Here is a 21314-nt window from a genome sequence, read left to right as displayed (position 1 = left end):
GTAATTTCTTCAGTGTTGTCACATGAAAAGATATGAGGGGTGTACTCACTTTTGTGAGCTACTGTATATCTATATATCTCTATATCTCATATATATATAGATAAATATATATATCTATATATATATATATATATATATATATATATATATATATACACACACAGTCAGGTCCATAAATATTGCGACATCGACACAATTCTAATCTTTTTGGCTCTATACACCACCACAATGGATTTGAAATGAAACAAACAAGATGTGCTTTAACTGCAGACTTTCAGCTTTAATTTGAGGGTATTTACATCCAAATCAGGTGAACAGTGTAGGAATTACAACAGTTTGTATATGTGCCTCCCACTTTTTAAGGGACCAAAAGTAATGGGACAGATTAACAATCATCCATCAAGCTTTCACTTTTTAATACTTGGTTGCAAATCCTTTGCAGTCAATTACAGCCTGAAGTCTGGAACACATAGACATCACCAGACACTGGGTTTCATCCCTGGTGATGCTCTGCCAGGCCTCTACGGCACCTGTCTTCGGTTCCTGCTTGTTTTTGGGGCATTTTCCCTTCAGTTTTGTCTTCAGCAAGTGAAATGCATGCTCAATCGGATTCAGGTCAGGTGATTGACTTGGCCATTGCATAACATTCCACTTCTTTCCCTTAAAAAACTCTTTGGTTGCTTTCGCAGTATGCTTCGGGTCATTGTCCATCTGCACTGAGAAGCGCCGAGCAGATAATATTGCCCCAAACACTTCAGAATTCATTCTGCTGCTTTTGTCAGCAGTCATATCATCGATAAATACAAGAGAACCAGTTCCATTGGCAGCCATACATGCCCACGCCATGACACGACCACCACCATGCTTCACTGATGAGGTGGTATGCTTTGGATCATGAGCAGTTCCTTTCCTTCTCCATACTCTTCTCTTCCCATCATTCTGGTACAAGTTGATCTTGGTCTCATCTGTCCATAGGATGTTGTTCCAGAACTGTGAAGTCTTTTTTGATGTTGCTTGGCAAACTCTAATCTGGCCTTCCTGTTTTTGAGGCTCACCAATGGTTTACATCTTGTGGTGAACCCTCTGTATTCACTCTGGTGAAGTCTTCTCTTGATTGTTGACTTTGACACACATACACCTACCTCCTGGAGCGTGTTCTTGATCTGGCCAACTGTTGTGAAGGGTGTTTTCTTCACCAGGGAAAGAATTCTTCGGTCATTCATCACAGTCTTTTGGTGTTGCTAAGCTCACTGGTGCGTTCCTTCTTTTTAAGGATGTTCCAAACAGTTGATTTGGCCACACCTAAAGTTTTTGCTATCTCTCTGATGGGTTTGTTTTGTTTTTTCAGCCTAATGATGGCTTGCTTCACTGATAGTGACAGCTCTTTGGATTTCATATTAAAAGTTGACAGCAACAGATTCAAAATGCAAGTAACACACTTGAAATGAACTCTAGACCTTTTATCTGCTCTTTGTAAATGGGATAATGATATTCCCTTGAGAAAGTCACAAGACCTGTGACGCAACGCGTCAGGAGGAGGAGCCAGTGATGTCACTCCGATGCTCGGAACAGCACGGAGGTGAATTGAGGAGAAGCACACTTGAGCTTATGAGCCTGACTGATTAAACACGCTCAGTTTCAGCTGGATCCATGTGAGTGAACTTGTTGACACTTATCCAAAAAGCTTGTTTGCCACAGTGTTGCGCGATGAATTTGTCTTTCTTTCTTCTCGTTCGAGATTAATAGCTTGGGACAACAGTAACAGCGCTCTAATCATGGGGAGTGAGAGAAGGATATTTTAGAAGCGAATGAGGAACTTGAAAGGTGGAGGTTTTTTTCACATCTAAACCACTGATTGAAAGAACTGATCGGCATATGTATGTGTAGTTTCACAGAGTTTCTCTCACAAAATAATTCCTGTACCTAGATCTCTTTATTATCCAACAGCAGTGCATTTTTGAATCCAATATTCCACCAGCGAGTATTTTATGAGATCAACACATACTTTCTTGTTATTTTTATATATGTTTACATTTTTTATTTAAAGTTACACATGGAGGTGTTCAATTAACCCATTATATGCATGTGTATTTCTGACATGCACATTTACACTATATTTATTAATGTATTTTATGTTGCACTGTAATATTTCATTTTATTTTGTTTTTGGAAAATAGCGCACTAATCATTCACAATTTCTTATGTTTTTTCAGTGTGGGAGCACTTATATTGGTTGCAGCTGTTTTTTTGGAAAAGATAGTTCATGCAGGTTTTAACCATATCAGCGCTCTAGTATTTCACATTTTATGGAGGTGGTAGTGTCATGGCGTGGGCATGTATGGCTGCCAATGGAGCTGGTTCTCTTGTATTTATTGATGATGTGACTGCTGACAAAAGCAGTAGGATGAATTCTGAAGTGTTTTGGGCAATATTATTTGCTCATATTCAGCAAAATGCTTCAGAACTCATTGGACGGCGCTTCACAGTGCAGATGGACAATGGGTGAGGAAAAAATTTAGTGCTTAGCAAAATAGGTGTACAAATGATAAGTGCATTACTGTAAAAGTAATATATATAAAGTCCAACATATATAATAATATTGAGGGGAGTCTCTAACCCCCAAATCCTAACCAGGAAATGGGAAAAAAAACAAACATATAAAAAGTCCTCCAAAAATAAAGAGAGAATCTTCTTGGACGCGCAGGAAATAATGTGAAACACCAACACTGATGAATCCAGGATAATAAAACAAATGTGTACTCTTACCAGAGCAGATGGACCCGGATGTCAGCGACACCGAATCCGTGGCACTCTCAGATGGAAGTGGAGGTCCAAGGTCTTCTGAAGTTAGCTCCAAAGGATCTCAGTGAACCCGACCGGACCAGGGAACAAACATCTTGTAGGAACCTCAGCAACAACTCTCATCAAAAACAACTATGTATAAAAAAAAAGAGAGGGAGGGGCTCCAATAGTGCGGATCAAAAAGGTAGGTTTTATTAAAACCACAATAACAAATAAATAAAATGTGATCACAATGAGTAAGAAGTAATGTGGGGAGCAATAAGCGTAGCCCAATGCGTTTCGTCCACATAAGACATCTACAGTGGCTTATAACAGCTCCCCCACATTGCGCATATATATATAAGTATCTATAAAAAATATATCCAATCAATCTCAATCAATTAGACATGCATGAACTGTGGCTTGCTATTGGTGGGAGAGTGATCAGCTGTCTCTGTCCAACCAAGCCTCAATAGGATTAGCCAATAGAATCATAAAGAAATAAACTAACTCCAATGACAAACCTAGAACCTGAAATGTATGAAGGTGAAAATGGCTCCTGAGCGGTGTATGTACCGTCAAAAGGCCCGCGAAAATAACTTCTCCTCCCTATGGCTAAAAGTGGGAGTGTTTAACTCACATCGTAGCCAATAGGAGTCAACAAAAGTATAATGATGTGTGACTAACATAAGGAAAATCACTGCACTCAGAATTCATGACTTGCGTGCAATGAAAAAGCACATACAAAAAAATATATATCGAGAATTTCCCTGGGGGTATTCAGTGGATATCAATTTTGTTACGCTATTGCTATATGCTACAATATGTTCACCTGGGGGCCTTTTGGCCATGAGTGATGCTTTATGTTGTTGTTTGTTGCACATGAACCAGAATCTGTATTGTACAATAAACTTATCGCAATTTGAATTATTTTGAATATTTGATCTACTTTATCTCATATTAATAGTTAATGCTTTGCTGCTTTAAAACCCCCCCCTGGGGAAATTCTCAATATATATTTTTTTGTATCCTACTTTTGGGTTGTGCAGCTGCGGGTACTCCCGCATATGTGTTTTCCTAGCCTTATGAAAAAGCACATAACCAAGTCCGCATGAGCCGCGCAGCCAATCATGTGCCACAGATGCGTCATGCTGTCAGCAGTGTAGTATCACGCCGATGAAGACACAATGCGTCAAAGGTATCCATGGAAACCTCGGCGCCAAGAACGTAACGCACAACCGCTCCCGCGCACACCACATCATCAACTATGTACAGCAGTCAACGTGACCGCAGAACAAGTGACAACAGTCGATGACGTGGGGAGGCATACGGACGGCACTCTATCTCATCTGAACGAAGAGAGCAGGGCCACCCACCGGTATATTTGGTGATCGGAAGTGGATAACAAAAACGGTGCGGGGACACTGATGAGAAACCCAGGAACAAATAAAAACCGGAAGTGTATAATAAACATAGAATATAAAAAAAAAAAAAAAAATACAAAGTGATGTAAGGTGTAATGGATGCACTAAATGTGGTATAATGTGTAAGGTCGACGTGGCGACCAAAAAACGCATTGATCCCATAAAATAAATAAAATATTAACCCGAGTAGCCAACTCTTACCCCCCTCACCCCTCTGTTCATAGGGGAGGAGGTGGTCCTAGGAATAGAGGGAGAGGATGAACACGTGGACATCCTGTTCTTCCATATCGACAGGATGATAAATGATGTCCCTTCTTTAGACCCCCCCACAGGTATGATTATAGGCATTATCCATCTAGGAATGATTCAGCCTCCAGAACACCCATCCGTACTTATAACCGTTTCCATCCTTTACAAGAGAGGGAATCTAGAGTGTCTGGCCTTGATCCCTATCGTTATGACGATAGGGAAGATGACTTATGTACTAGATCCCCGTATAGCTACAATCAAAGCTATTCTGGACCTTCATATCATTCGGATTTTCCCAAATCCATGGAAGACCATTCCACCAATTCAGAAAGAAAAGAGGCACCAGAGGGGGGAGGAGGGTCCAAGGCAAAAGGAAAAAGAACATGATCGGGGGAGGTATTTTCAATCTCAGTTCTGTTGTCTTGACCGATGAGAAGAAATATGTCTTGGATAAGGGACTCAAATTTGTGCCCCCCAGAACCCTCAACAAGTTCTCCACGTTTATTGATGTACAAAAATTAATCCGTAAACTTAGTATCCAGAGACATTTTCTCACTCAACCTTCCAACAACAGTTTACGTAGTTCAGACAGTCCAAATGTACATATGGGATTATCCAATCCATCACTGTTTAATCCCCCAGGCACTATGGCGCCATCCATTAGTGTATTCTGTTGTTTAGTATTACAAGATCTAGACTTATTGCCCAACAGAAAAATATATACTGATCCCAATGTCAAGAAAGGTTTGAAACAGCTCTGTGAGCGTAAAAATCTGATCATTCGTCCAGCCGTCAAGGGTGGAGCGATTGTAGTGCTTGATAAGGATACCTACATTCGAGAGATGGACAGAATCCTTCAAGATTCTGACACTTAGATTTGCATTCCTTTCGATCCAACTACTACTTTTAAAAGGGAACTGTCTCTTATTGTCAATGAAGGTTCTGCTTTGGGAATCTTGGATAAGAAGGAGAGCAGTTTCCTAGTACCACTAGCACCCCGTATTCCAGCTATATACTACCTACCCAAGGTACATAAGGACCCAGTCAATCCCCCTGGCCGGCCCATAGTCAGCCCATAGTCAGCGGGATTGACTCAGTGACATCCAGGATTGGTAGGTATATTGATTATCAACTCCAACCCCTGGTTCGTCTGGTCCCTTCTTATCTTAAAGACACTGGTGACACTATTAGATTGCTCGAGTCTGTTTAATTTAGAGAGGGCATGATTCTGGTGACGGCTGATGTCTCAGCGTTATACACATGCATTCCTCACCATTTGGGTTTTCTAGCTGTTGAATATTATTTATACCATGCTGTCTTTATTACAATGGAATTTTATCATGGACCTCCTTAAATTTTCCACTAAACATAACTATTTTTGGTTTCAGAACCAATTCTAATTACAGACTAAGGGGGTGGCCATGGGGGCAAAATTTGGCCCCAGCTTGGCCAATTTATTTATGGCCAAGTGGGAGGAGGATGTCATCTATGCCCTTAAGAGACCCGAATTGGTTCTCTGGGCTCGGTACATAGATGAACATGCTCCTCCTTTGGAGTGGAGACCTTGCATCCTTGGATGAATTCATGGCTTTGCTTAATTCCAATGACCGAGGGATACGCCTCAGCTATGAGGCCAGTTCCACCTCTGTCCATTTTCTGGATTTAGAGATTATGGCTGTTGACCAACATCTTGAATTCAGAACATACTTTAAGCCTACTGACTGGAATGGTTACATTCCAATGGACAGCTGCCATCACGCCCAGTGGCTTAAATCAGTTCCACGCAGTCAGTTTCTGAGGCTGCGATGGAACTGTACCAGGATAGAAGATTTTATGGCCCAATCTCAAATCTTGAGAACTAGGTTTTTGGAGAAGGGATATGAACCTACTGAATTGGATGTCGAGATACAATGGGTTTCTTCTATTGATAGACAGTCCCTGTCAGAGACATGCCCTAAGGTTGCCACAGATAAATCCAAGTGGTCCTTTTTCACCACATACTCAGTGCAATCCAGACAGATCCGGAATATCATTAGGAAACACTGGGGAGTCCTTCAAAATGACAGATTTCTTGGCTCAGTTATTCCAGATCAAGCAAGGGTTATTTTTAGGGGAGCTAGGTCCATTCAGGGACAGATAGCTCCAAATGTTATTGATCCTCCCAAGACCATTTCCTTTTTTCAACAGTGTAAAGGTTATTTCCCCTGCAGGAAGTGCAACGTTTGTCTTATTAACACCAGTGGCAGACGGAAAACGGAGACATTTCAATCTTCCGTTACACAACGGGCATATCCCATGAAGCACTTTACCACCTTGAGACATCATAACCGAGATCCCACCGGCACTCAATTTCTGATTATTGACAAATTGGTCCCTAATTGGAGAGGCGAGTTCCATTTCTGTGGAGTCTTAAGACTCAAAACTTTTTGGATACATGAGTTGCGATCCTTTTCCCCTCATGGTATGAACATAGAGTGGGACATCAACTCGTTTATCAACAAGGCCTGATTTCATCATCATTCCACATTTATTTATATTTATTCATTTTTTTTCATGTTAATATACTAGTCCATCTTCCCCTTCCATTTCATAATTTCACCCTTCTGGGATGGGATCCTTCCCCTCCTCTGGGGCTGTCCACCTGCCTACTCGGGTTAATATTTTATTTATTTTATGGGATTAATGTGTTATTTTCGCTGGCCTTTTGACGGTGCATACACCACTCAGGAGCCATTTTCACCTTCATACATTTCAGGTACTAGGTTAGTACCCATTTGTTTTATTATCCTGGATTCATCAGTGTTGGTGTTTCACATTATTTCCTGCACGTCCAAGAGGATTCTCCCTTTATTTTTGGAGGACTTTTTATATGTTTGGTGTTTTTTCCATTTCCTGGTTAGGATTTGGGGTTAGAGACTCACCTCAATATTATTATATATGTTGGACTTTATATATATTACTTTTGCAGAAACTATTGCTGGTAAACAATGGTAAACAATTGTATTGTTTTAGTAAACATTTACAAATCTCACAGGGCCTAAAACATCCTGACTCCTTCACTAGATATGCTGTACATTACATAGTCCTGACCAAAGTGTTCATTATCTCAACAGCTGCTGGTTTCAATTGAGCTCTTTTGTAACATCTTGGCGCCAGCCGTACACAAATATGCAGTTTCTTGGCCCCTGGTCCTTAGCGCATAGGGGCTGCATATTTGCCTGAATTGTTGTGGTCACATGATCACATGACCGTTGTGACAGTCAATCACGGCGGTCACGTGATCTTAAGCTGCGCCCTGCCTCCCAGCGTCATAAACCTCTTAGGCTCCATTCACACCTTGGCATTCTGTTTTGCGGGTGGATTCGTCACAATTCTGCCCACAATTCACAAACGCCACAAATTGTGGGACGCCCTTGTGATCCCTGCTATTTTGACTGGCATCAAATCGCAGTGAGATTTTGCCACGATTGCACATGATGAATCGCAGTAAAATCACAATAAAAACGTGCAAGGAGAATCTAGCCCAAAAAAATACAAGAACCTCTTTTGGGCGTTGGACGTTTCGAGATTCTGTTTGTGCATTTTTACAGTGATTCGCCGGGCGACAATCGTGGCAAATTTGGTTCCATTCAAAATAGTGTGGATCGCCTGGGCGTCCCGTGATTTGCGGTGCTTGTGGTGATTCCGCCTGCAAAACAGAAGGCCAAGGTGTGAATGGTGCTTTAAGGCCCGGTTCACACTAGTGTGATGCCAGACATCGCATTTGATTCGTACCGCATTGCTGTGTAGCTCACATGCAATGTCTGTGCGATGCGATTTACAAACTGTGTGGCTGAAATCACATCCCATTCGCACCAAAATGGTGCAGGACCTTTTTTTTGGTCCGCATTGGAATCGGATCGCATGGGTGTTCACACCTATGCAATCCGATTCCTGCACAATTTTACAGTTTGCACTGCGATCTGCGAACCGATCTGGGGGTGTTGTTAACTTTACATTGACACCTGCAGTGGTTCGCAGATCTCAGTGTGAACCACTGTGCGATTCAGGTGCGATTTGCAGGGTTCTCGCATCGTATTAGTTTGAACAGGGCCTAAAGGGCCGAGAGGCGTCAGCGCAAAGAGGTTAAGGTAGACTTAGTCAGGAAGACTTATATCTCCTTATTGTAGTGATATAGTATAGTGGGTAGATAATTAATTAGTAGTTATTATAATGATGATGTAAGTATTCTTCAGCAGCAACCCAATTCTTCCAGAGAGATGCACTTTATTGACTTCCAACACAGAACAAAGTCTTGCAACAGATGACAAAATCCAACAGAGTAAATATGACAATGAATACTAGCCTTCAGAGTCCCATGTTTCCTACACCTGTGCCTTCATAATCACAGAGAGTGAATAGACTGAACGCCAGGTTATATTCCCTATACATTGAATGGCTGAGCAATTTGATTGGCCGTTTCCATTAGGCCTTTGATCTGCTTCTGTCTTTCAGAGTGATAGACAATGACCCCTAGCTGTAAACAGCTGCAGTCATAAACTGCCCTAATTTGCATTCGTGCATATTAACATTAACATAGCCCGGAGTCACTATCTGTCCCCTTTGATATCTTGGAGTAAATCTTGTTTGGCTACTCCCCCTTTGATCAACAAGTTCCCTTTGATATGTGTAATTGAGTTGGCTCAAACAACTCAACCATTGTCAAATGAAATCTAGCCTGGTCAATCTTGTACTGTATGTGTATATATAATAATAATATAAAATCCCACATAAATCTACCGACATATTACAACACTTATGTGCAGAAAAGCATATGTAAATGAAAGTTTTACATTTTTATTTTTTTTTGTAAATAATCTTTTGGCCTGGGGTTGATGTGTGTCTGTGAAACTGTCAGTTGTGGTGCAGTTTTTAGGACTATTTTGTGGGTACAAGGACTGTGGCAAATGTGTAGAGTGTATACAGGAACTACGCACAGGTTTTGTTGTATGATTCCCTTTAAAGCAGAGCTCCAGGCTCCTTCACAAAAAAAATAAAAGTCAACAGCTACAAATACTGTAGCTGCTGACTTTTAATATTAGGACACTTACCTGTCCACTAATCCAGCTGTGTCATCTCCCAAGCCGATTTTTCAATTGGATCTCGGGTGCTGCCTCCGCCATCTCGGGTAAGGCAAACTGGCAGTGAAGCCTTGCAACTTCACAGATGGTTCCCTACCGTGCATGCAAGAAGTGCGCTGTGGTTTGAGAATGGCCCGTCAGCGGGGGAAGGAGGAGGGAGGGACCAAACTTTCAGATGACTTTGCTGCGGCAAAGTCACACGGAAGAGGGAACGGGTACCCCTCAAAACCAGGTACCCGCTGCCCTCTCCCTCAAAAAAGGTGCCAAATGTGGCAGTGGAGGGGGGAGGAGGCAAATAAGCAGAGCTTCCCATTTTGGGTGGAGCTCCGCTTTAAGCCACTCCCACTGCTAGGCACAATCTAACCATGACCACAATCTGCCACAGCACACTACACGTACCGTTGGAATTTCTGATCAGTCTTTGGGTTCCTCAAGTCTTTCATAATACTAGTCATTTTGTCACACTGTTTTGAATTTGTACTGCCTGGACCTTGAAGAAGGGGAAATACCCCGAAAACTTGTCCTGAAAAATTGTATTGTACTGTCGCCTCACTACACGGTGGAAAGGGCACACCGCATACCACCTAAACCGGGGCCTCTTGGAGCCCCCCCACGCACCTTCATTCTCCGTCTCCTTAATTTCAGGGACAGAGACGAAATCCTCCATGCCTCTAGAATTCTTGGGGACCTCCGATACCAGAATGCCAAGTTGATGATTTTCCCTGACTATTCGGTGGAGACCCAAAAGCTCAGGAAATCCTTCGACCAAGTTAAAGCAGCATTGAGAGCGCGTAACAATTGCTACAGTGTTCTCTTCCCGGCCTGTCTGATGCCCCGTACACACGGTCGGATTTTCCGATGGAAGCGTGTTGTCGGACATTCCGACCGTGTGTGGGCTCCATCGGACATTTTCCATCGGATTTTCCGACACACAAAGTTTGAGAGCAGGCTATAAAATTTAACGACAACAAAATCCGACCGTGTGTGGCCTGTTCCGACGCACAAAGTGCCACGCATGCTCAGAAGAAATTCCGAGACGGAACAGCTCGGTCTGGTAAACTTAGCGTTCGCAATGGATACAGCACTTTTGTCACGCTGCAATGTTAAAAATGGTTTAATACAGCTCACTCTCTTCTTCTTTATAATGTGAGAAGAATGAAGTAGTTTTGCTGCTCATATTCACACAGACTTCTCACAAACTTATTTCTTTACTATTTATCGGGATTCCCTCAATATATTTTGATTTGTCACATCTGACAACATTATTTTTGTGTTGGATTTTTTTTTTTTTGGTTTTAAGGCAGATTATTTTTTTTTGTTTTTTTGTTTTTTTCAAGGCTGATCTTTGTTTTATTGTATTTTTATTTTTACTCCAGAATATTTTTGTGTGTGTTTTGTGTGTCAAGTTACCACAACACCATTGATATGTTGTTCTATTTAATCTGTAGGAGATTGTTTGGTGTTGTTGTCTCTTTTTAATTTCACATTGTACTTTCGAAATGTACCTGAATCCTCACCAACAAACTGTCCTTTTTGGATGAAAACACACATAGGAGAGTATAATTTTCCCCAAAAATTCATTTATTAAGGGCTCACAACTAAACAAAGAGGGAGGCAATGCTGGAGAAACAGCAGAAATGGGTGAAGCCTTGGACCCCCAGGGCACACATCAACTATTTTCAAGCAAAATTGGTGGCCTGATGAGTCCTTATCTAAGGGAGTGCAGTCTGGTCCAGAAGTCCCAGAGATCCGGAAAGCAGCAGATGACATCTGTGTCCCCAGGCTGTGGTCATACAAGAGACTGCAGCTTTTGTCAGACCAGACTGAACCCAAGGTCATCACTCTCTGGTCTTTCTTCCACACTTCCTTCCATGCTGTGGCTCTGGTGGTGGAGTTGTGGCAGCAGGAGGAGGAGGAGGAGGAGGAGGATGGTCCAACTCAATCACGTTGGTCTTAGGTGTGATTTCGCTGCTCACCCCCTTAGTTAGGACTTTATAAATAAGTTGCTCACACATGAGGCGTTGACCCTCCTGCATGCCCTGCAGTTTTGTGGCAGCTATGCAGGCAAAGGCCTCTTCAGGAGTGGGTAAGGCTCTGAGGGACGCAGAAGCCTCCTGAATAAGTCTGAGTGCAGAATCCTGAACGTGACTCCCCTTCCTGGGTCTTTTGTATGGAAGGCTCGGGGAGGAACCTGCGATTCGGTCAGGCTGCGACTGGTCCCAGGCTTCTCCTGGCTGACACTTAGCCCCGCCTCCTCCTGGCTGCCACTAATCCCCCCGCCTCCTCCTGGCTGCCACATTCCACAGCCTCCTCCTGGCTGAGGTCTTCCTGTGTATGAAAAAGGGACATAGTTTTAGTTTTTTAGTCATCATTCACACACAATTTTCACCTCCTGACTGTTGCAAATTGAATGTTAACAAATATAACAGACTATCATTCTGAGCCCAGCATTTTTCATTCTTGTCCCAATTTTGGGTGCCCACTACTGTCTATTGATATGTAAAACACTTTTTTCAATCAGCAATTAGTGATCAATAATGACATCTAGTAAAGATCATTTCTTTATTGACCAGAAATCTGTAGAAGAATGCTATACCTGGCTCCAGCTGGGCTCCTCCACTTCTTCCTGGCTGGAAGGCCCAGGTTGGGTATCAGAAGCCTCAGCTGGGGTGGAAGGAAGAGTAGAAGGAAGAGTGGAGAGGGATTCCCTGACTTCAGTGTGGTCTGACAGAAATCGCAGTCTCTCATAGTACCACAGCCTGGGGACATAAATGTCATCTGCTGCAGCTCCGGACCTCTGGGAATCCGTGACCTTCTTGCGCTCCCTAAGATAAGTGCTCCTCAGGCCACCAATTTTGGCTTTTAAATAGGGGATGGTTGCTGTGGGGACCACCGGCGTCACCAACTCCAGTAGTTTCTCCAGCGCTGCCTGCCTCTTTTGTTTATTATTGTAATGGGGATGTCTCACCTGCCACAGACAGGGCAGCTCCCTGTATTTGTCTATGAACAGGGGGAGGAAGTTGTGGTCATTGAAGCCTTACATTTTCTCTGCAAGACACAACACAAGACAAACCCTAAGGTCAGGCCAAACTCTCCTAATCTTGTTACAATATAGGCTTCAATTTCGAAGCAGTATAGGCCCAAGTTTAGATCTTACCTTCGTTATCACGATCGGCGCCTCCGATGCTCCTTCCTCCGCTCACAGATCGTACGTAATACGCACGCGTGTTACGCTTTATACACACTGCGCATGCGTGTAACTACGCCCGCCCCTGACGTTCTTTCTAGTCTATTCCCCGCCCCTTTTCGTTCTGCGCAGTGGGGGAAGAGCACATGGCGGATACACAGCAGGTGCGTGCTAATTACAGGAACGAGGAGGAGGAGGAAAGCCCGGATCCAGACACGTCCCGATCCAGAAGGAGATTTAAGGCCTCAAATATGTCCTTTGGGGAGATGTTGGAGATGGTGGACATCCTGAAGAAGGCCGACTATGATGGAAAGTATGGACCTTACCCCAACCCCAATGTCCAAAAGGCCAAGATCATGGTGAAAGTGGTCAAAAGTCTGCACCAGAATTTCGGGGTACGTCGATCGAAAGATCAGCTCCGGTCGGACCTCAAATTACGAGAACACGAGCAGTACAGAAAGATCCGGAAAGTGCTGCAAAAAAGTAAGTAGTTGTGCTGTGTTCCTATTCTTTTTGTGTTTATTACGTTCGTGCTGCTCCATGTGCTTTTCTTAAGTGTACATTTTAAAATGGCAACTTTCATGTTCATGGGCACATTATTCGTTCGTATCAAACATTTTTCTTTCGGCCTATAAAACACCATTGTTTTGGCCATATGCATTTGGCCACATTTTTTACGCCCTACTTGTATGAAACTAATTTGGTCATGTAGATGGCTTTGTTACTAGAATGAAATGCAAACTAGATTCTGCGTAAGGAGAGGACACTGAGCAGCTGTTTTCACATCTGGACACTGGAGCACTAGTGTGGGACACCAGAACACCATTTTTATTAGGGGGCCCACACAGGTGCTCCAGTGTATACTATAGGGGGGTCTCCATCTGTGCAGCTTGTACTAAACAGGTAGAGTATTGCAGCTTGACAAAGGACACTGAAAATGCTACATTTTGGAACTCTGCCAAAATTGACAATTGTACCCCACTTCCAAGCAATGTTTCCTATTTATAGTTCTGCCATCAAATATCTGTGTGCTAAGTATAGCATTTTTGTTTTACATAGGGGAGAAAAGACTTGGAGGACACCCCTCATCCGAGGAGACCACAGACCCCCCACCTCTGGAAGAAGGGGAAATCCCCCCAACCCAAGAAGAGCAGGAGGAAGAAGATGTGGTGGAACTAGTCACCACAACAGGTGAGTGTCTGCGACCACAGGCTTAGGTAAGAGATGGATGCCGGCATATTTTTTATACCTGTTTTTGTTTGGTTTCTCTCTTTTTAGGTGATCGTGATGTTGTGGACCCAGGGCATTTCACCTCTGAAAGTGCACAGATCCTGATCGGGGAGATCATGGGGTATAATTTAGAATTGGAAAACCTCAAGAAAAACATCAATGATGTTATTCAAAAAAATAAAACATCATTGATGTTTTGGGGCGAGTTTAAAACCCCTCCAAATCACTTTCTTCTTTTGTGTGCTACAATGTTCAAAATGTTTTAGCGATTTTTAGAAAAGCCAAATTTGGAGGATGCACACAGTGTGCCAACATGTGCTATCTGCCATCACGGGAGATCAATGTAGGCGTTTTGGGGGTGCAACCCCTTCCTCAATAATAAAGTAGCTGAGAGGAAGGGGTTTCTCCCCCAAAACACGTCCCTTGATCCCCCGTGATGGCAGCTAGCACATGTTGATATTGGCAAATTTGTGTGCATCTTCCAAATTTGGCTTTTCCTGGGGTGACTTCACCCCATCTGAACGCAATATCAAACACAGTTCTTAAATACTCATGTCTGATATTGCCTTCAAGTTCTACCAAATGTGAACTTTGTAAGTTCAAGATTTGTGTCTTTCTTGTTGGTTTTACACATGCCTGTTTTATCTTAAATGGACATTTCTATTTTTGATAATGCCACCCCAAAAATTGTTATACAACAAACATGTTGGTTTGTTTTAAAAACCTTTTCTAAATGCACATGTGATTGTGCGGGTATTAAAAAGATTGTTAATTTAGAATGTGTGGATTATTGTCTCAACGCTAGAACACTTTTGTGGTGATGTAATTGCTGCTTTCTGTGAAAATGGGGGTTATTTCCTAAGGGCAAATTCTCTTTGCACTACAAGTGCAGTTTCAGTGCATTTTCAAGTGCACTTATAGTGCAAAGTGTCTTTGCCTTTAGTAAATAACACCCAACAGTGCTTTGTATAAGGTTACACAATCACGCCATTTTCGGGACTCCCCACATTTCTGTCAGGGTCAGCTAAAACAAACACAAGCAGTAAATGTCACCAAAGATTTGCTTTTTTTTGGATTTTATTTGATAAAGGCTTCACAAATTGTCTGGCATATTGATGGCCCCCCTACCCGCAAAGAACTCAAGGCATCTTAACCGGACATCAGGGGCACTCAGGGAGGGCAAGCCAGGACGGCCACTTTCAAGCGCCGTCAGGGTTGTTTCATCTAGCATTCCGGCCTCAGGCCCAACTGAGCCAGCATAGTTGGCAGAATGTTGACGTAAAAAGTTATGTAGAACACAGCACGCCAGGATTATATGATTAAGTTTATACTCCGCCATATGGATGGGTGTCAGAAAGAGGCGCGATCGGCTGGCCGTGATTCCAAATGTGTTCTCCACCACTCTTCTGGCTCTGGCCAGCCGGTAATTAAAAACCCTCTGTTTCGGGGTGAGGGTCCTCATCGGGAATGGCCGCATAAGATGGTCCCCCAGCGCAAATGCTTCATCCGCAACGAAGACGAATGGGAGTCCTTCCACATTCTCTTCTGGAGGTGGCAAGTCCAAGCTGGCATTCTGGAGACGCCTGTAAAACTCAGTCTGGGCGATGACTCCACCATTGGACATCCAGCCATTCTTCCCCACGTCCACATACAGGAAGTCGTAATTAGCCGACACCACCGCCAACATCACAATACTATTGAACCCCTTGTAATTATAATAGTACGACCCCGAGTTGGGTGGTGGGACGATGTGGACGTGTTTCCCATCAATTGCCCCTCTGCAGTTAGGAAAGTCCCACCGCTGGGCAAAGTGGGAGGCCACAGTCTGCCATTCCTGTGGCGTGGAAGGAAACTGTTGAGGAAAACAAAAAAAACTTAGTATTTTTGCACATAAACATGGAAAGCAGATTAGACACAAACATTCTTGGCCAACATCCAGATAACATTTATTAAGGGGAATTTTACAACACCAAAGTATAAGGTACACCTATCATATTCCCCCTCCCCCCCTCTCATGGGCCATTTCTAACATTATAAGGGGGGGGGGAATCTTGGACAGGTAACCCTCTTCACTTCATTGAGAGATGAATGCCTAAATACAGGGTATTACTTGGAACAGCCCCTCCTTAGTTACACTATTGGCAGCCCACTGGACAGGTAAGAAGTGTCAGAATACAAAGATATAAATACACACTGTACACATTTGAGCACATTTGGACATTCTGCTATTACCTATCAAGATAATAATAGGATACAAAAACTTTCAACAGTACCATTTGAAAGTATACAGGCAGGCCCTTGCACTACATGCTTTGGGGAATTCATCCATAAATCTGACCACAAAAGAGGTGGGTATAGTGTGTATGGGTTTGGCAAAGTCAGCAGATAGATGATTGAGGATAGATAGAGAATTGGTATCAGCTGACTTAGCAGTTGGGGGGAGGGAGGGTTAATAAAAATGATTTGGGGACACTACAAAAAAAGCCTCTGGCACTCTGCGTGAATTTAAAGCACAAATCAGATTTCTAAACATTTTAGGGGGTTTTTAGGGTAAAGCACTACTATGGAGCTGATAAAATACATTGTTAAGTGACTACATGATGTGAATATAGGGCCAGGAGAGCATGCTGGGGAGGTAAGTGAAGGCAAATATGTATGAAGGACTAAAAAAATAATTACATAAAAATCCAGCATGCATGAGAACAAAGGGGACATTCACAGCATATTACAATCATGAGGAAAGAAATACAATATATTTTCAAACATTAAATACAATAAAATGTGATATAAAAGGATAAAAATTTTACCTTCATATACTCCTTCTGCAGGACCTGGATGATGGCAGAACAGGCCTCTGGGATAATGATCCCCAGAGCCTGGGGGGAGATGCCTGTCGAGAACTTCAAGTCCTGCAGGCTTCTCCCTGTCGCTAAGTACCGCAGGGTAGCGACGAGCCTCTGCTCCGGAGTGATGGCTTGCCTCATGCACGTATCCTGCCTGCTGATATAGGGGGTGAGCAAAGCCAACAAACGGTGAAATACGGGGTCCGTCATCCTGAGAAAGTTCCTGAAATCATCAGAATTATTCTCACGGATCTCACGGAGCAAAGGCATATGAGAGAACTGGTCACGCTGAAGCAACCAATTCTTGGTCCATGAACTACTCCCCACCCTGTTCATGGACTGGACTTGTGTCAAGGTCAGGACCCAAACACCAAGCCCCCGCACAGCACGAACTCTACGAGGAGTACGTATATGCAACATGGCTAGAAAACAGTCGGCTGCTCAGAACGAAGTAACAGAATGCACTGAAGAACAGCAAGGCCTGTGAAGAGCGACCTGAAAAACAGTAACGAACGAACAAGAACACAATGACAAGTCAATGGTACTCGATGCATGCACTGAAGAGCAGATACAAACCCACAAGCACAAACTGAACCGCAGAAAACGATCTGAAAGCCACGAGTCTGAAAAAGCGCGAATCGTCTCTCACCAAACTTTTACTAACACAAGATTAGCAAAAAGAGCCCAAAGGGTGCCGCGCTTGGTTCTGAACTGGACTTTTCTAGTCTCGTCGTACGTGGCTGACGTCACCGCGTTGTTGGTAATTGGAAATTCCGACAACTTTGTGCGACCATGTGTACGCAAAACAAGTTTGAGCCAACATCCGTCGGAAAAAATCCTAGGATTTTGTTGTCGGAATGTCCGATCAATGTCCGACCGTGTGTACGGGGCATAAGAGTCCAGGATGGTGAGACAACCCGCTTCTTCAGCTCACCTAGAGAGGTATCTACCTGGCTGGACTCGTTACCACCGGTCCGCTGATCGACCACACGGTACGTGCTCCATGACACCCTCAATTTCTGCTCAGCTTAACCCGGGCCCAGGCCTGGGTTGCCCACAAATTTCTCCATGGGTTGAATTACCTTTGTTGCACCTGTTGTGCCCTGTTTGCACCCATGGTATGTGCGGCTCTGACAGAGGAAGTCAATCTCCCCTGTTTGGGATACTTAAGTTAGCGCCCCTGACAAAGGGCATGGTCAGGAGACTAATGTGATATGCCGTTCTTGTTTTGGCCCTCTCCTGGAGAGTTGGAACTCTTACTATGTATACTCACTTAATAATGGATCAAATTTACTGCTGGGACGCACTTCAGTTTTTTCTTTCTCCTTTTGGCTCCGAGTCCTTTACAGCTTGATACATTAAGCCAGCGGTAGTCTCATACTTAAGGAGCTGCTTGAACTGCTGCTTGGCCCCCCCAAGAAGTTTTTGGGGGGCTGAGCTTGCCTCTTACACAGACCCCCTGTTGCAGCCGGCAAGCTGAAACTGTTTGGGATGAATACCCGCCTCAGTTTAGGGGGTTGGGTGGGTTGGGGATGTGGGGAAAGTTCCCCTAACGGGGCCAGTTTTTTTCACTTTAGTTATTGGGTCCTTACATTTGTTTTTAGTTTGGTTTTGTTTTATCTATACACTAAAATACTAAATATTTCAGCATTGCATTGTTTTCAGTTGTATCCGCCTGGGGTCCGGGGGTCCATTTTAGGAGCCGAGATCCATACTGATCCTGATACTTCTATTGCCCCTAGAACCCATATCTACCCTTAACATCCTTTCATGGAACACCAGGGGGCTGAACTCCTCGGTTAAACGCTCCCTGGTGTTCCAATTCCTTAAAGCTTATAACCCACATATATGTGTGCTCCAAGAAACGCACCTTATGGGGAGCAGGGTTCTCACCCTTAAAAAACACTGGGTGGGTTATCATTATCACTCCATGCATTCTAGTTTTTCCAGGGGTGTTAATATTCTGGTATTGAAGTCCCTTCCCTTCCGGCTCCTGGATTTGGCCTTGGACCCAGACGGTAGGTATGTCATCATTCATGCTAAGATCCACTCATTGACGTGGACCATTGTGGGTTTATATTTGCCTCCTCGGCCTCCTTGCTGGTGCTAAATCAAACCACCAGCAAGATGGCCGAGTTTGCCTCTGACAATACTATCATCCTGGATGATTTCAATCTAGTCCCTGATCCAGACCTGGACAGACTGACGACTGCGGGACACCATTGCCCTGGGTTGGCTGAGTGGGCGGATTCCTACGGCCTGATTGATGTCTGGAGGTGGAGACATCCCTGAGACCGGGCATTCACGTGTCACTCGGCTTCCCGTAGAACATTCTCTCGCATAGACCTGGTCTTTGAAGGGAGCCCGGTCCTTCCAAGGGTCACGAACATACAAATATTGCCCAGGGGAATTTCAGACCATGCACCCTTGTTTTTGACGCTAGACCTCTCCCTGGGCTCAGTTTACAGGTTATGGAGGCTATCTAGATTTTGGATTTCGGACACTGCTGTGGATGCTCAATTCAGAACCGAACTGATTGGTTACTGGGCAGCTAATCCTGGTTCAGCAGAGGCCACGGTTGTATGGGATGCCTTCAAGGCCACGACAAGGGGGCATTACCAGACCATCATTGCCAGAGTACGCAGGGAGCGTAGGGCGGACTTGACTAGGGCTGAGAGGGAGGCAGTTAGTGTAGAGGTTCTTTTTGTTCGCACCCGAGATCCCCAACATTACTCACAATTACAGCTCATGACTAAGGAGGTTGTTCGTCTCCGCACCTCTCTTACCCAGAAGAAAATGTTAGCACAGTCACAACGGAGAGGTCGGGGAGACTGTTGGCTTGGCTCTCCAGAGAACAGGCAGGGGGATGAGCATCTCACATATTAGGGAATCCTCAGGACAGTTGACTCATACCCCGGATGGGATTAATCACTGTTTTGCGGAATTCTACAAATCCCTTTACACCTCTAGGGCAGACTACAGTAAGGTAGACCTCACATCATACGTGGCTGATATTGACATTCCGACTCTTACTGAAACATATCGTAACAAATTCGACGCCCCTATTACGGTTTTGGAAATAACGCAGGCGCTTAAATCAATGCAGGCGGGGAAAACTTCGGGACCCGATGGAATTCCAGTAGAGTTCTACAAGCAGTGCTCTGCAGAGCTCGTTGATAAACTCCATAATCTCTTCTCTGCATCAATTCGCCTCGAGAAACTTCCCAAAACCATGAGTGAAGCGATAATAGTCGTGATCCCCAAGCCGGGAGAAGACCCCACCTTGTGTTCCTCGTATCGGCCCATATCCCTGCTAAATGTTGATGCGAAAATATTGTCAAAAATTTTGGCTAATAGACATCACTGCCCTTGTCCACGGGGGCCAAACAGGCTTCATGCCAGGAAGAGGTACCGATATTAATATCAGACGCCTTCTTACTCACATAGATAGAGCAGATGCGACGACAATGGGGATGGTGGCCTTACTCGATGCAGAGAAGGCTTTCGATTCCATCGAGTGGGGTTACCTATGGGAGGTGCTCTCACGCTTCGGGTTTGGTCCAGGTTTCATAAATTGGCTCTGCATGTTACACCATGGCCCATCAGCCAGAATCTGCACTAACGGTTGCCTATCGGGGAAGTTTCTGTTAGCTCGGGGCACGAGACAGGGTTGCCCTCTCTCTCCGACCCTGTTTGCCCTTGCAATGGAGCCCCTAGCTATATTGCTGAGAGCGGACCCTGGTGTAAGGGGACTTCGGGTGGGCCCAATTGAGGAAAAGCCGTCTCTGTATGCGGATGATGCTCTGCTTTATTTAGCGGATGCATAATCCTCTTTGCAGACTGCCCTGGACCTAATTAACCGATTAAGTCACTATTCAGGGATTCGTATTAATTCGGACAAGTCGGCCCTCTTCCCACTCCACCCCTCGACCCCTCGTGTGCCACATCCGCAACTCAAATGGGTGGAGGATTTCAAGTATCTGGGGATTAAAATTAGTAGTAAGGTGCAAGATTATATGGAAAATAATCTACGGCCACTCATGACACAACTAGTGGCTAGATGTGCTGCATGGCGTTCCCTCCCTTTGACCCCAGTAGGCAGAGTCAATCTGCTAAAAATGATCTATCTCCCTAAATACTTATATTTCTTCCGTAATACCCCCACACACATTCCCAGGACTTTCTTCCGGAGGCTAGAGAGTCAGCTGATATCCTTTGTCTGGGCTGGGAGGCCCCCCAGGGTGGCCAAGCAGATATTATACCTCCCACTATCGGGGGGGCTGGTGCTCCCGAACTTTCAGTTTTAATACTGGGCAGCCGTCCTGGTCACAGTGTGATGGTGGTTCTCCCAGCAAGCACAAAATCCAGCAGTCACTCTAGAAGCGGCCATCCTGGGCTCCTTTGCAGCCCTGAGCAATCTGCCATTCCTTGGACTTAGGGCTAGTTCATCTATGACAACTCTGATGAGAACCACAGTGAG

The 21314-nt window shown here is 44.2% G+C and overlaps 1 long non-coding RNA gene across 1 annotated transcript in view; it reads right to left on the bottom strand.

The window, feature by feature from the left end:
* Positions 1-2609: 2609 nt before the first annotated feature.
* LOC141104208 (uncharacterized) overlaps positions 2610-21314 on the bottom strand; it is a 52327-nt gene continuing 33622 nt past the window's right edge. Inside the window, exon 3 of the long non-coding RNA XR_012235480.1 lies at positions 2610-2934. This is a non-coding gene — a long non-coding RNA (uncharacterized lncRNA). The remainder of the gene's footprint in view (positions 2935-21314) is intronic.

The sequence above is a fragment of the Aquarana catesbeiana genome, linkage group LG01 (genome assembly GCF_042186555.1).
Source record: "Aquarana catesbeiana isolate 2022-GZ linkage group LG01, ASM4218655v1, whole genome shotgun sequence".
In the NCBI taxonomy this organism is placed as follows: domain Eukaryota; kingdom Metazoa; phylum Chordata; class Amphibia; order Anura; family Ranidae; genus Aquarana; species Aquarana catesbeiana.
The sequence above is the reverse complement of the archived record's forward strand: the minus strand, read 5'-3'. Positions and strand labels throughout refer to the sequence as shown.